We start from the raw sequence: 13,426 nt of genomic DNA, 5'->3' as shown, positions 1-13,426 counted from the left end.
TTACAGCCAATGTGTTCCACTTCTTTTGCTCTCCACATGGACTGTTTACCTGCATGTAACCAAAGTCTGCTGAAACATGATTGGTCAACAGTACTTGGACTACAAATGGTTTAAATATCATTGCCTACAAATTCTACTTTCATATTCAAATATGTGTTAATAGAGATTTAGCCAGGTGTACCTCATAAACTAGCAGCTGAGTGACAGCAAGAGAAAACAGGTGTAAAAGCACAACTTGTCAACCTTTGTACAGATTAAACAAACAAGATATGATGTTTAAATTAGGGAGCTTTAGAGGTGCTGGTTGGTCCATTCTGTTGGACAGAGACAGTCTAAGTGTTTCTCCCTGTTTCTTGTGCTGTGGCTTCATATTTACTGTAACCTACCTCGTCCAACTAAAGCATATTTTTTTTTAAGTGAAAAAAGTAATTTTGGGATGTGGTGAGAGAAGAGTAAACTTGAAAAATAAGATCATTAATGCAAATCAGTGTGCAGATGCAAATGTGGTGACTGTGCTCGGGTTTTCATCTGTTAGACATTTGAAACCTGGGGGAGCAGGACGTCTTACCGTCACAGCGGAGGATTTTACTCAAACGGTGCAGCAGTCTCTGCAGCACCAAAGCATAACTATGACTAAATAACTTGATGGGTTTTCTGAAATTACAGAAGATCAAATGCACAGTGGGGGTCCCATTAATTCTACGGACCATGAGACCATACCGCATGTCCTATCACAAGATTCTCTCTCTTCCACCTAATCATGTTTTATTTTGGGCAAATGTCCATTTGTTTTATTTCTGAAAAATTCAAAGTATTATCTGAGCTTCTTGTGCTTCATCTTCCAGCCTTTGTTGTGTTGCTTATCTTATTTGCTTGCCAAATCATTTTTTCTCTGGTTTCCAGTTTTGTAACGATAATGACTCCTTATGCTTTACTGTGTCTGTACTTGAAGATGAGAGAGAAATAAAAGGAAAAAAATTACTTTTTTTTGTGCTGCAAATATCCTTTTATCTTTGCAAATGGTTTTTGTGAAATCACGTTCTGTCACTTTCATGCATATTAAACTTTCTCGCCGTCTGACGTATTGATTTACAACCTCAAAAGTGGAAACTCTACTTCTTAATGAGGCTTAGTATCATGGGGAACTTTTCTGGCTCCCCCGCTCCCTTTGGTGCTTTTCTTTTAAAACACCACATCGCCTCCAAAGTATCGTTTCAGTGTCATGGTTCGTCACAGTGCAAACACCAGAGAGTCTTTACCGCTCATTCTGCTCAGCTCTTATCAAAACAGCTGCTGTGAACCTCATTTCAAAGGGCACCGAATTTAGCCATTAATTGTCTTTTCTATTTATTTTTTCATGAGCAGCAGTGGTGGGATCATATGTGAGATATTATGCTGTCTGTGGGTGATTATACGGTTTATGAAAGGAGCAGGCACTGTCAGGGCACTGAGACGGATGGTACACCAGGGTTAGTCAAGTTAGTAGTAGCTATAGTAGTAATTGTAGTAGAGGGTGAAAAAAATGGTTTCCCTGATAATTTACATGTCTGTGATATTTGAAATAGCTGGTTACAATTAAATACTGATGAGCTGCTGATTATGATTTGTTTGATTCATTCGAAATGATGTAATTAAAACTGTAGTAATTGCTGTGGTGATTAACGGTAGCTCGAGTGTAATAGAGCAACAGGAGAACGCTGGGAGTGATGCAACAAACTATACCGACAGAACATATTGCATTGGGAAAAGAATTGAATATACAGCATCTATGTGGAGCAATATGCTCATCAGCAGTTTGCTGTTTGCAGATCAGATCTACAGATCTGCGTTGTGCTGTACAAAATGGGAGTATATGTGCAAATGTGCTGTGTTCGCTCCCCATGTTATTAGATTTAGTGGGAAGAGATGAAAGTTCACAGAAATAGACCCTCGTGGTGGCAAGTATCCAGGTGTAGATAGTTAAATGCATTTACAACCGACAGAAAGTTTCCATCTTGAAAAGGGTAAGTCATACAGATAAAAAGCCGCTCAGTGCCATGACACATTCTCACATACATTACCTGTTTTCCCGGAACAGCCATACAGCAAATATTTAAAGCGTCGCCATAAAACTGGCAAGTGTGACCTCTCTTGATAAAGTGTCTAGTTACAACCTTTAAAACACAAGGCTGTGGATTTGAGGCAATGTATGTGCACACAGCAGGAATATAGCATATTTTCTGTAATGCATGCATGTGACATTTTGTGTTCCCTGGTTTATTAGTCTTTATGACATTCTCGTACCAGCTTCTCTTCAAGACCCGCTTCTAGTTTCTGGGAAAAAGAATTACATAATTCAATCTCGCCTTTATGAATTAAACATCCATTGAGGCTTAATGAGCTGCATGTTTCCAGAATGTGCCTACGATGCACAGAGGCCATGTTAAATTGATATGCATTATGCTTAATGTACACTTTATGTCATATATGAAAGTCTTTAAAAGTCAAACAATCATGGAGAATTAAAAATTTGCATATTTGTACTTTAATGATTTACTTTTGCAACCTTGAACAAAGTTACAACTTGCTTTTATGGTAATCCTTCTCAGACACAGGAGGAAACTCTCTCTCTCTCTCTCTCACACACACACACACACACACACACACACACCATAAGTTCTGACTGACAGCAGAGAGGTTATGAATCTGAAGGAAGGAGGAAGGAAGTGTGCCTATTTTTTACTCTTGATGAAAGGAGAGTTGTGCACCTGTGGGAGGTCAGTATCGACACAGCCCCAACTCAGAAAATTACTGGCCTGAGGAGCAGAGTAGTTGTTTAGGGAGAAGCCAGATTGAGTACATGGCAGCACTGTAACAGTAATACTGTTTCAAGCCTGAAGGCTCTTGGTCACTGCCATCACTCCTCCAATGATCTGGGCTGAGGGTGCTGTGCTGTTTCACAGGGCAGCAGAAATGTAACTATGATAGCTGTTTACAGATTTGAGCTAGAGACACATAGGTACAGAAAAGTTTTATAGCTAGAAGCTGAAACAAGAAAAAAAAACCCCGAATCAACTCTTGGAGGCAGCAGGTATTGTTCTTTCATCGTGCTACTGGCCAGCAATGGCATCAACCAGCTAAGCCAGGAAAACCACAGTGCATGATGGGCTGTCTGAAGGTAGCAGGGGACTTACAAATCTGAACCTGAATATAAGCTACGACACCAGGAACACAAGTCAAGCCAAAATGCCTTGAGACAGTGTGACTCAGAAGTTTGAAGAGAGGAAACACAGCCAACTATGCTGCTGTCTCCAACTTTTTGCAAACTTTTTATGGTTGCACCACTGGGAGCAATGGCTTATTGAATTCATTAAACAAAACCACAGACATGAAAAAGCGCTTTCGAACAGCAGAAACATTCCATTAAAAGAGTAATTAAAGCGGCCCAGACAGTTAACCTCACACTCCTTTGGTTGGCGTGAAAGCCGTCAGTCAAACTCGTGTGCTAACTAACCAACCAGGCAGTCCGGGTCCACTTCCAAGCAGAGTGTGGTGGAGCTCATTTGTGGTGTGAAAGCAGAATCTTGCAATAGTATGTAGCTTACATGATTTTAGCAGGATTTCAAAAGTTCACATCCAGTTCAGCTACTATTAAATCCACCTTCTGTCTGTCAAGCATCAGGATGTGACTGCAGGGATTTTCCTTGTTCAGTCATGCTCCATGAGGCACGATGATGCTAAACACTCTCACAATGCCAATGTTATCATGCTAATGCTAAGTAGGTGGTATTCGGTAATGTTTATCATGTCCCTGCCATCTTAGTGTCGTGTGTTAGCATGCTATCGTTGAATGATTAGCACAAAAGAAATAGCTACGACTGCTGGGAATGTCTTTAGTTTTGTCGGTATTTAGCCATAAACTCAAAGTAGTGAAGAAATTATAATTTTGACCTGATGGTGGCACTAGAGGAAAAGTCAGGGGATCACCCAAGTCCAAATGCACCAAATGCACCCATCACCTGGTGCCAAACAGCAGCTATCTCTCCAGTAATATTATGGTACATTTTGTTTCTACCTGTCCTTCACTATTCTTAAAATGAGGCTGAGCTGCAGTCTGGACGAATAAAGCTCATAATCAATAATTTCTTAGTGAGCTCTTTGTGATATAAATACACTAATAATATCAGTGCGGTCCTGCATGACCTGCCATCAGTCACTGGAGTAGTTGAAGTGTGTTCATGTATTGATAATAATGCAGGATGACAGTCACCAAAACTGTTCAGTCACTGACTTGCTTGTCAGTCCACATGACTTCAAGCTTACAGCCTTGGTTGGTTCTAAAAACCCTGCGTGAACATGAACCAAACCAAGACTTACAGGCAACAACGTGTCTTTTTTATGCCTTTGCCCGGACAAATGAACCGAGCTAAAGGTGTGAAAACAGCCTTATAATGGTGCAGATGCTCAATCAAATAGTTTACCACTAGATGACATCGAAGAGATAAAAAAACAAATGAATGAAGCAAACAAAAGGGAGAAGAGACACTTTCCCACAACACAACACCTCCAGTCACATGGTATTTTTTAACAAATGTTTGTCCGAAGCTCAAGGGGAGAACGTGTGTAATGTCTGCAGCCAATATGCTACCTTTTTCTTGCATAAAAAAGTCCACAAAAGCTGTTCAAAGGTATTACTGCAGCAAGTAATCAACCCACCAGCACCGAACCTCATATCAGACTTCACACCAGTCAAAAAAAAAAAAAGCCTTATTGGAAGAACATAACAACAAAAGCAGAGCAGAGAGTTATGCGTTACAGCTTATGGGTTACAATAAGGACAGTGTCAGTTTTTAAAGTTACACATACCACATAGTCACTCACCCACCCAGCTCATTTTTGAAACTTTGCTGCCCACAGTCACATCACGGAGTGTTATTTGAAATACTTTGCCATAGTGAGATATGCCTTTAATCCAGTCCATCCACTGGATGTGAAACAACATGACATTCTGTAAAAACCTCAGGGTGCCATATTTATTATTTTACTGCCGCAGAAAAAAATTTGCCAGACACCTCACTACATTTCAGTTACTCAGCAGGGTGTGTTTTAGTCTGATCTATCCATTAAAAAGCACTGTATGTTCTCCAGCACACACTGACGCACTCACTGAGACGATGCAGGTGTAACAGGTCAGCCTTAAAGTGGGCGCTGCTGGTTTCACTCGCAGCACAACACTGTCTGAGCATGCATCGTGCTCACGGAGGGAAACCAATCAATTCACAGGGCGCTGCTGCTGTGTCAGGCATCAAATGGACAACAATGCAAAAACACACACGCTAAATGGAAATACAAAGAAATGCATGCACAACAGTGCTTTAGAAAATATGGCAAAAAAAAAAAAGAACAATAGGAGGAGAGAGGCACGATGTGGGCTACACTGTGATTAAAATGTCACCCAGTACGACCCCCCTGAGCTCTGCTTTCTATCAGTCTTTCTATTGTCTTTAATGACTATGAAGTGATGCTGTGTCCTGCATATTTATCGCTACCTCCATGTCTTTAATACTGATTTTTATGGTTCTGACTATATGTTGACCATTCATGATATTGATCAGGCTGACAGAGGGAGAGAGGGATACAGTCAAGTAAGACCCCTGCTATTGATCAGCAACATAAAAAAAAAAACCCTGTAAATGTCAAAAAGAATCTTTCAGTCCCTGAAGACTGTGTGTAGGAGTTTGCATCTGTGTGCATGCAGAAGAGGTCCACACTTGCACTTTTCTGCTTGCATGTGCATAAGTGATGCTTGGTCTGCACATATGTGTAAGTTTGTTTTCAAAGTCTTTGTCATAGTTTGTACTTGTTTCCTTGTGTGTTTTTGTTGCATGTTTTGGCTAATGGCTCTCTTTCTCTCTCTCCTCACCTGCAGTGGAGGTGTGGCCTGGTGGTGCTGCGGGTCTCCAACACACCTGAGGCAGATCTCCACTGATTGCGCCTACTCTTAAGCAGCTTGGCAGCGTTGCCACGCTGCCAGATTGTCAAAGCATTTTGCAGAGACTCTCCAGCCATTTCTTTCCTTGTCTTTGTGCCTTAGCCAGTTCCCTAGTCCTTGTCTTGTCTTTCTCGATTATTGCCTTGTTAGCGCTAGTTTGGTTTTTGTCATTTGGTTAGTTACTCTCATATGTCCGGTGTACTTAGCTCTCCTACCCACTTGCAACGGTGTAGTGATTCTTTGTTTCTTTAGGCTGGTTTTGTGTTCTTCTGTTTTTCTGTGATCAGACTGAGTAGTTAGCGTTTTTCTGTTTCTATCTAGTTAGGTTTGTTTTCTCCTACCCACTCGCCACAGTGTAGTGACGCTTTTATTTTACTGGGCTGATTTTGTGTTCTAGTTCTTGTATTGTTATTAAAATCGGGTGTTGATCCGGCTCCTTGTTTTCCGGCTGCTTCTTCCGCTTCACTGGTCCAACTAAATACTGGTTCTATGGAACCATAACAGTCTTTTTTTCTCTGTATGTGCATAAGTATGTGTGCCATGCAAGCATTATTCTTGCTATGTTTTGCTCTGTCTGTGTGTGTGTGTGGGTGTGTGTGTGTGTGTTTTTCTCTTGAATTTATGAATTCAGAATGAAGGCTGGAGCCCACCCACCCAGTGTCTACAAGTTAGTGTGCGACTCCACACTAGTGTGTGTTTATCGACACAAACACAGAGGAATATTTAATGTGAAATATAGAGTCTACTTGAGTTGAGATTAACGAGCTTTCTTTGGCCAAAAAGCATCAGCAGTAAGAACAGAATTCTGATTCACAGAAATATAAACCCATCACTTTTGTACTAGAGCAAAAGCAGGGCTATTCTTATCATGGCTCAACATCACAAATAAAACACTAAAATCTCAACACATCCTTAAAGCACTACAGTGAGTTCACATGTGACATCTGATACAGTGGACCATAGGATTCTTTAAAACCTCTTCAGGGATTGTCTATCTATGCCCAACCTTCTCAAGTCCTCATCCTCCACTGTTCACATCCTTCTTCTGATGAGGGCACACGATTCCCATCCGGATCCGGTCATTTTCTCTCTCCATATCCTCCCAACAGGTCACATACTGCACAAACATAATGTTTCTTATCACTGTTATGCACATGACATGTAGGTGTACATACCCATCATCTGCACTGACCCCAACAGCCTAACCCCACTGCATAATTGTCTGGCTGAAATGAAACTGAAATCTGCAGCTGCACAACAGCAAAAACAACTTATTGGTCCAACGCCAGGTGGTCTCTATAGGTGCTTATGTTATCCTTGAAACCTAGGTGTTATATTTGACTTGAGCCTTATCTTTTAAAAACAGGTCAAGAAAAATGTTGGAGCCTGTTTTCTGCAGCTAAGAGCCACCTCCAAAGCACATTTTTTCATGTCTTTCATTGACACGGAGAAGGTCAAACATGCTTTTATGTTTTCCACACTTGACAGCTGCTACTCTCCGTGCTTGTTTCCTACTGAAAAGCAACTTTCATGCCTCCAACTGGTTCAGAGTTCAGTTGGCAGGTTTTTAATAAGCATAACAACGACATCACACCTGTTTTAGTGTCACTGCATTGGCTTCCTGTATATATTCAGACTGATTTTAAAATTCTATTATGTATGTTCAAGGACTGACTTCAGGTATTTAACAGTTCTCTTACCACTCTATGAGTCTGATCATGGTCTTAGATCCTCTATGTACATGCATATGTACATGTATACATGTAGGATATAATATGCATGCATGCTACAATCAGCCTGGTCAGTGAGGTCACAGCATCAAAAATAATGTTCAGAAAGAAAGCTCAGTGAAGGAGTAAGAGCGTTCACTTGAACTCAGAATTATGCAAATTGTTCTGCTCTGAGGTCAGTTGTGAAATAATGAATGGTAATTCAAAAATGTGCCTGCATTAAGTAATATTCAAAGGCCATTAATGTGTGGGAAAACTGAGTTTCGACTGGAAAATAAAAATAGTACCATTTATTCCATATTCACAGCTTTCGCCATGTGATGTGATGGTGCCATTTAAGGTGGTAGGGTGGAGGCGTGACTCAGAGCTGGCTTGTGTACCTCGAGGTCGGGAGAATATTACAGTGTATTATCCCTTTCATGTCGAAAGCAAGAGTTGCAATGTTATTCTACAGATTACATTCAACAGCATGTCAAGGTAAATGACAAGCATTGCAGCATGAACTTGCACATCTGAGGGGGTGAAGGGCAGGAATTCAGATACAGTGCCTCAAGGTGGAATCGTTCAATAGTTAACATACCGCATGTGGTTGTTCTCCGATAGACTATTAATATACAGCATTGCTTTTAACCTGAGCAATGTGCATTAAATTTGGATCTAAGAAAGCCTTCAGGAGGTGTCTTGAAATGATTGTACACTTAAGCATATTCAGCTTTAGTTATTTTATGTGTTTCTTTCACACACACGCACACGTACGCTGACCAAACTCAAGAACAAAGCTTAAAGAAACATTCCACTTTCATAGCACATTCTTATGTGAAAATACGTTCAATAGCGGTCTGAGAAAAGAGTAGTCTCAATTTTCCTCCCTCATTATATGTAATTGAAAAACAAATAAAAGCATTATTTCTTCGTCATGGATGACAGAAAAATATATATTTCCTTGGTCCAAATTTGCTGTGAGCTTCAGCACACCATGCATCTATTACAACTGCCTCAGCAGTGTGGGCACACACAGTGTAAACAGGCAATCATGGGCAGTGTTCTCAGGTAATTTGCAGAAGCTATTTGTCTCAGTGCAAAGGCTACAGAGGGTTTGGAGTCTGAGTGAGAGGGCAGGGGAATGGCAACAAGGCAGAAAAAGCTGGTTTCTGACTCAGTGTGGGAGGCTGGATTTACTTAAAGCAGCACTGCACATACAGAATGTGTTCAAGCAATCCACTTATCACCCCTATGCAAATGCTGTTTACCCACCACTCAAAGTGTTATTTGGCATTTACGCATCCCCTGGGGATGTTTGTGCAGAGTTTACCATGGTCAGTATGCTGTCTTGCACTTTTTTCTCCTGTAAATCCTGGGGTCTTGTGTTCGCTCGCTGATGAATCATCCTCATGTAAGCAGAGTGCAACCATGAACCTAACACCTACTAATGCTAGGCAGAAAAAAAAAGAAATTATAGGTGGAGTGAGTCACTCTTCAAATTCCAATACAGGTCAAATTCAGCCAATATCTCCTCATGGTTGTGTGTGCGCTCAGAAAAAAAATCTGTCAATGGGAAACTAACAAAGTGGCTCGGATGGAGCCACACAGTAGTTTTCCAGCAACAGCATTCGTGTTGGTGCACAAGACATGTTGATAACATATATCAACATCTGTAAGGCTCTCCAAAAGTGGAGAGATCTGTGAGGGCTGAAAGGCGTGAAGATGGTTTCAGAGGTTTCTCTGTATGTTTTAGGTGGGTAACATTAGTGTTGCTATGTTTTGTCACATAATGTTTGTGATTTGTGTGTCAGGTAACGTTTCATTACTTGCACACGGACATTGAGCTTTGTTCTAATATGCTGTTATTGTGATGTTGTCCTGCTATAGTAGCAGTGTAGCTGTGAGTGTAGCTGTTTGGAGCAGGTGTGCCGGCTCTGAGAAACCATCTTGTCCTCTCTGCATGTCAGCTGTGCATCCATGAATTTGCCTCTGAAGGAGCACTGAAGTGAGAGGTGTATTTATTTGGGTGTTGAGTTCAATATTCTTTCTCCAGAATGACTCACCTACCTTTTACCCTCTGCATGGAAAAAGCAATGACTGTTGCTGATCGAGGGACAGGCTGAAAAAATACACAGAAAAGGCTTCTGACACTTTTTGAAACCTGATACATCAACAATAATTACAAAGTTAGTCCCAGTTAATCACTACCAAGTAGTTTCTGTCAGTCAAGGACTTAAATATATGATGGATAATTGTAAGATATATATAAGGCCGCTAGATAATGAAACTTCTTAGGATATGGATTTAAAATCAGAAGTATGACACACTTGCCTAAGGCTTGATGTTTAAAACAAGACTAAAAGTCTACAGCCATGCTCTCAGCTCTGCAGGCTGTATTTGAGCAGAATGCTAACTTCACCACGATAACATAGTCACAGTGAAAATGTTATTTCAATGTTCAGCAGGTCATTTCTGTTTCCAAGGTCAAGAACTTTCTTAGTCAATGTGTATGATAAAAAATATTTTCCATGAACGCGAGCAGGCATACATCACTTTCCTGTTGTCAGAACGACCACACCACCTTTTGGATGAAAACAAGCACCGTAAAAAAGCCACAGCCAAACTGAAAAAAACAGTGGCACCGTGCCTATAAAAGCTGCTGCATTGCATTTTGCACATCAAACAATAAAGTTTGAGGTTTATGGTTTTCTTTATTTCCCCAATGAGCAAGGGAAAGTAAAAGACGAGACCTGTGGCTTCAGGCCATCTGCAGAGAGGATGAAAATGGCAAACTGTGAGACCTGTCCATTCACTAATGTACGTCTGTGGCACTTCATTACATGTTAGTCAATGTTACTAAGTAAATGACATGTGTGCTGATTGCAACTTTAGATTCAAGTTAAGCAGAAAGAAGTCTTACTGATGGTGTCATCAAAGTTTTTACTTTGAAAATTATGACCCGACCATAAAACACATGCTTTAAGAATGGGGTTTGGTATAATAGTCTGACTCCTCATAGACCGCCGGGAGCAGAGGGTATTTTAACATTAATAATTCAAATACATTGAGCTGACCTACCTCCTAATAATGAACCTTGTAAACAGCATAAACTAACATAGGAAATGGGGCTAAAACCGAGCTGTTTTCTACCTCTCTGGGATCGTAGTGGAATGTTACAGGTTGGTTTGCAGAAAAAAATAGAATAGTGTCTTAATGACAGAAAAAAGTGACAGATATCAAAAATACTTACCTGGACATTCAATAAGGAAGTTACATTAAATCTGTGACTGTGCATCCAAAACAGCACAGAAATTCACCACGTCTTTTGTTCAGATATAAAATCATCTGACCACAGCTACTGTTGCTGGAGAGCTGTGCTGCGTCACCTTGAAGACCTCTGTTCTGATCAGATGAGCAGGCTTTTCTGAAAAGGAACATTAGAAATTGCATTTTCTCAGCTCTGTATAACCTGCTTTTTTCCCCCTCAGACCTATAACACAGTCTGGGTGAATGCTTTAATAAACAAACTCAAGTTTGTGTGGTGTGTTAAGAAAGGTCAGCACCACTGTGTAGCTGTCAGCAGTCTAACCTAAAGTCTTATTCTCAGAGCAGGACATAAATCAAAGATGCCACTGTAGCGGCTCGGTATTAATCTGTATGTGTGTGCGTGCGTGCATGTGCAAACACTTTGAGGAATTCCCTCTTTTAGTGACTCATTTTGTTTGTCCTGCACCTTACTTTCCAAATATAAGGAGTATTCTTGATGTATAATCCCTAAAGGTCTCCTTTTGATGCACATGACGATCAGGATGATGATAAGCTGCCTGACATTCACTGACTGAGCAAAGAGCTGAATCTCAAGTAGCGAAAAGATGATGTGTTGTGAATGTAATGTGAGATATATATACGCTTCTATGTAGCTCATATTCAAGAGAGACAGTGTTGGTAGGATCAATCTTCCAAGTGAAGTCTAGATTGGCCATTTTGTCTTGAATGTAATAAAAATTTGATGAGTGATGCATCGTCAAATTCTGAATACTGATTTTTCATTAATACCTGCCACAACCATCTCTGCAGGCTGTTGCAGTCAGCAGCGGGGGAAGAGACTAATCTCCAAGACCCACATTTATTAATAGGTCTCACATTATGAAATACTGAAATAAAATGACATACATTCATGGTCTCTAATCATGGCTTTCCCCAGAAGGTCTGCAGAGGAATTTAAGAATATCACATTTAATGGAAATTGGATTACCTTTTAGCTTTCATGTCTTTTCCATGCATATTTCATTTAATTTAACTGTCTCTCTGATGAAATAGATTGGAAAATTGTATTTTTTTCAGTCCCTACAGAGAACAAAACACATCAAAACTAAAAAGTCAAATGAAAGGGAAGTCAAAAATTCCTCTAAACAGATATCTCAGCGGAGACAGTCAAATATGCAAAAATCATTCACTTTTTTATACAAAGGTACCACGAGCAATTTCATGTGGGAAAATATTTGGTATAATGACTCGATAGACTAATTTAAATGGAAAAATTAAATGAATGAAAATTTGATCAAAGCTACAGCAGCACTAAATTATGATTTGCAATCTGTCTGCAAAATCCTCTTCCTCGTATTTACACAGATTTGTTTCCTGTCTGCTCTAATTTTGCAGACCTGCCTCAGATTAAACAACGCTGATGGAGCCTCTTCTCTCTTTTCTCTGTCTCGAAGAAAGTTCCTCAACTGTCTCCCTCTGAGCCAATTAAAAGATTACTGTACGTACAGTAGGTCAGCATGCAGAGGCTTTGTTGTGCGCTACTGGCAGAATAAAGAGGAAAAAAAACATAAAAATGAAGTTGGTGTATTAACTGAAAAACATGTAATCTCGTCGAACCAGATCCCTACCTCCCTGCCATCTTCTGTGCCTGTTTATTCAGCTCGGTGTCGACTGAAAACGATTTCCAAATCAATTAACTCTAAGAAAACACAACGAGGCCTGAGGTGCAGCAAAACCAGTGGCATTGATGATGAGAGGCGGACAGGCAATTTGCCACTTGTGTGGACTTTAATAGGGCAGTCTAATGCTTATAAGGGAGAAATAAGGCAATTTGGATTCATGGTTAAACTTGGGAGGAGGGTCAGCCTTTGGCAACCGCAATAACTGGTCTCTGTGTGCATTCCATAATAATTCACTGCTTCGTCGATCAAGGTGTTTCAAATAAACTATTTAAAGCGCATGGTCATATGTTACTCACAAATAGTGCTTTATGTACAGGTATAAACAGGAAACTGCTACCATGGAAGCAGACCTGCTGCCAGTAGTAAATAGCAAACGTGCCTTCATCAGAAGAAGAGTCCTATCTGTGGGTGTCAATAGGATTAATAGAAATTTGATGTGGCTTATATTAATAATACATGCCTCCCGTGTGTGTGTGTGTGTTGATAATCAGAGGAAAGCAGCGTTCCCATTAAGCATGCGATTCATGTTTCATTCATGTTACCACCTTCTATCATTATTGTGACAATCATTTGTCTAATTGATGCTGTCATACATATCAGCTAATGCTTGACATTTGTGACAAGTGATTGTCTGATTACCTCTATTTGTTTGATATGTTGCTCTGTAGTTTCATGATTGAAATTGACTGATTAGAAATGGTTAGGTGGCGCCTGAATCAGCAGCCAGCAACAGATAGTTATTCAAAGCCAAAAGAACAAAACAAAAGACTTTACAGTGTGTGGTGTACGTGTGC

Source organism: Chaetodon auriga, chromosome 18, assembly GCF_051107435.1.
Source record: "Chaetodon auriga isolate fChaAug3 chromosome 18, fChaAug3.hap1, whole genome shotgun sequence".
In the NCBI taxonomy this organism is placed as follows: Eukaryota; Metazoa; Chordata; class Actinopteri; order Chaetodontiformes; family Chaetodontidae; genus Chaetodon; species Chaetodon auriga.
The sequence above is the reverse complement of the archived record's forward strand: the minus strand, read 5'-3'. Positions refer to the sequence as shown.